Source organism: Saccopteryx bilineata, chromosome 11 (genome assembly GCF_036850765.1).
Source record: "Saccopteryx bilineata isolate mSacBil1 chromosome 11, mSacBil1_pri_phased_curated, whole genome shotgun sequence".
NCBI lineage: Eukaryota > Metazoa > Chordata > Mammalia > Chiroptera > Emballonuridae > Saccopteryx > Saccopteryx bilineata.
This window is the reverse complement of record NC_089500.1, coordinates 80981927-80985785: the sequence shown is the minus strand read 5'-3', so window position 1 is coordinate 80985785 and position 3859 is coordinate 80981927.

Here is a 3859-nt window from a genome sequence, read left to right as displayed (position 1 = left end):
ACCTGTTGTCTCCGTGCTGGGCTGTGAGCCATGAGAGGAATGGCAGGGAGCCCTGCCTGCCTTTAAATTCCTAATACCTAACATGGTGTCAAGTGAATTGGAGGTGCTTGGTAACCATTGATTGAGTGGATGAAACCATGAAGAAAATAAGCACTTTACTTGGGCCAATGTCTCTTGAAAGACAAGGGTGAAGAATTCAAGTCAACACTTAGGGAGACCTTATTGCACAGTAAGCCCACACTTAATGTCGTCAATAGGTTCTGCAACTTTAAGTGAAGTGATATGTAATGAAAACAAGTTTAACACAGCCTAATTGCTATAAACAAGAGTTAAGTTCCTTCATCATCTCATCAACATTATAATGAAATTAATTTGAACAAAATGATGCTATTCAAGGACCTGCTTTATTTTTCTACAATCCGCTCACCATGATTGAGATAGCCATATAAATGTAGTGGTTGCAAGCACAGGTTCTGATACCAGACTGTTCATATTTCATCTTCCTGTTACTAAACATAGGACCTTGGACAATTTACTTCATCTCTGTGCACCGGCTTCTCCTAAGATAAAAATAATATCACACATCTCATAGAATGTCTGTTACAAGTTAATGAGATAATACACATGAAGTAATTAGAACAGTGCCTGGAACATATCACACAAACTCAAAAGTAAAGTTTATTAGCCTGACTGGTGGTGGCACAGTAAGGTCCCAGGTTTGAAACCCCAGGGTCGCCTGCCTGAATGCAGGCTCACCAGCTTGAGCACGGGGTCCTCGACTTGAGCATGGGATGATCCCAAGGTCTCCAGCTCGAGTCCAAAGGTTGCTGGCTTCAAGTCCAAAGTCATTGGCTTGAGGAATGGGTCACTGGCTCGGCCTGAGCCACACCTTACCTCTACTCCATCAAAGCACGTATGAGAAGCAATCAATGAACAACCAAAGTAACCCAACTATGAGTTGATACTCCTCATCTCTATCCGTTCCTCTCTTTCAAGAAAAGTAAACTTATTAAGTGTATTATTTAAAATATTAAGCAGACTCTGGATAGAGTATTTTGGCTTTACTGAGAAGTTTTTGTTAAAAACAAACATGAAACTAAATTGCATCTCCTCTGGTGCAGAATTTCAGAACTAGTTCATCTTGATGTGTGACTGAGAAAGACCCAGTGGTGCTCTCACCACTCCCTAACCCCAATAGTTTGCTCACAGTCTAAGTCCGTAGTCTCTGTATTCTTAGTACTCATGTTTTCCCTTTGAAGTCTGAGGGTTTTTTAAAAAACTGTTTCATTTACCAATTCAGCAGGGAAAATACATGTATATATTTCACTCTGAGGAAAATTTGATTTCTGCTGCAAGTCAAACATAGTTGATTCTAGCCTAGGAACATAACTAGAAATGACTGGGGACCCTGACACCAGAGCAGAGCAGCCACACCCGCCGCTGCAGTGGTCTCCACCCACACAAGGCCACTGCTGCCCCCTTTTAAAGCCTTTCATCCATTTCGCAGGACACATCTTCAGCGACTGAACACTCTGCTGTGTTCTTGTTACCGAACCCAACAGGTTCCCAGCTTGGGGTGCTCTATTCAAGAACAAGATGTGGTGGTCGTTACATAGTTTTATTTACTTGCAGCAAGTAAAGGAGACAGGAGATTCACATCCAAAGTTCTGCATCCAAAAACGGAAGCTTAGCCATGGCTTATATATACTATTGATATTTGTTCAGTTACACATTGATTACTTCTTTGCAGTTACCCAGTTGGGTTCTGATCAAGCTCATCTGGTGACAACTGCATCTGCAAAATCTTGTTGTACATTTTAACATGTAGCAAGAATAGCTTTTAGTAAGAACTTTCCAGACCTTGAGACCCTTGTCTTTCCTAACAATTCTCCGCTGAGATTTTACACTCCTCATTCTTGAGGGAACGGGGATGAGGATTATACTTCTGTAAATGCTTCCAGCTGAACATGGATAAAGGATATCTCTGAGCTGGAGGAATGAAATTTTCTGGCTGCCTGACTTATTAAAGACTTGGGGTCCCCTAGGTTCTGGGATTCCTGAGAACAGGAGTGCACAGAGAGACAGAATATAGGAAAAAACCTGAAGATTAAGAGCGGACTTATTGGACATCACTTATCCTTTGAAGAATAGCTTGAAGTCAGACAGGGATTCACAAGAGTCCTTGTTCTCACTGGGTGGTCTAGCTGGTCTTACTTGAGCATGACTCATCCAGGAAGCTCTATCTTATCGTTTAAAAGAAATATAGTCAGTTTATTTTTTCTCCTAATTCCAGTGCTGAAGTCAACGCCATTAGTTCAGCTTTTTGAGCAGAAGTCCCAGGAGGAAGGCTCCTGCTTGGATGGTGTTGAACAAGGATACCACTGCATTCCCTGACCTCCTAACTTCACTTATAAAGCTTCTCTCATGGGTGAACTGTATTTCTTCTGCGTTGTCTAACAGTTCACTGTTAAGGTCATTCTTATTAGAATACAGTTATTCAATTATGTCAGCATAGTTATGGTCTGGAACAGGGGTCCCCAAACTGCGGGCCGCATGTGGCCCCCTGAGACCATTTATCCGGTCCCTGCCGCACTTCCGGAAGGGGCACCTCTTTTATTGGTGGTCAGTGAGAGGAGCCTAGTTCCCATTGAAATACTGGTCAGTTTGTTGATTTAGATTTACTTGTTCTTTATTTTAAATATTGTATTTGTTCCCGTTTTGTTTTTTTACTTTAAAATAAGATATGTGCAGTGTGCATAGGGATTTGTTCATAGTTTTTCTTATAGTCCAGCCCTCCAACAGTCTGAGGGACAGTGAACTGGCCCCCTGTATAAAAAGTTTGGCGACCCCTGGTCTGGAGCATCAAAATAGCAATCAATACTCTGGTGATGATCCGAAGGTCTGCAGCCTGAGTCCAAAGGTCAGTGGCTTCAAGCCCAAGGTCCCTGGTTTGAGCAAGGGGTCACTGGCTCAGATTGAGCCACCCCTCACCACACCCCCATTAAAGCAAGTAAGGGAAGCCAGGAATTGCTATTATAAAAGCAATATTCTGAGGCAATAGTGTAGCAGGGTTGAGGGTGTGACAATTTTTCATAATGATGCTGGGATTATCCAAGAACATGGTATTAAATCACTCTCCTTTCTGTTAGCCAATTATTCCCCCTAGTTTCAAGGATCTCATTACCTGGTATGAGGTTGATATAGTTAGAGACTGTCACATTGTTAACTTTTTCTGCTTCTAATATTAACATGTAAATTGCAGTCACTGCCCTCAGGCAGGGCAGTCACCCTTGTGCTGCTATGTCAAGTTGCTTAGAAAAATAGGCAATCACCTGACTTAGAGTCCCCAGTATTTGAACTAAAATCTCTGGGGCGATTCCTTGAGTCTCAGGCATATACAATTCAAAGGCTTCTCCAAATCAGATAAACCCAGGGCAGGAATTTCCTGTCCTTTAATCTTTAGTTTCTCAGAACCATTCTGGCCCTCTGTTCCACTCCACGGTTATTCTGGGGTTATTCTGGTCTCCTTCAATTTATCATACAGGGGCTTGGCTGTAAGACCAGAATTAGTGATTCAGATCATCCAGAATCCTGTCATTTCGAGTAAACTCAATTGCCTCTGGTTCTGTGGGGGAGCTAGAGTGGCTATTACAGTCTCTTTCTCTGACACAGGCTTCTTTGTCCTTGGGAAACAAGAAAATACAGGTATTTAACTTCAGGTTTATACAGCTGAGTCTTTGGGGGGGAATACTTTGTATACCTTTCCTGCTAGATGTTTTAAGGTCAGAATTGTGTTTCTGTCTGAAGTTCTTTACCAGGACTAACAATTACAACGTCACCTACATATTGTAGAACAGCT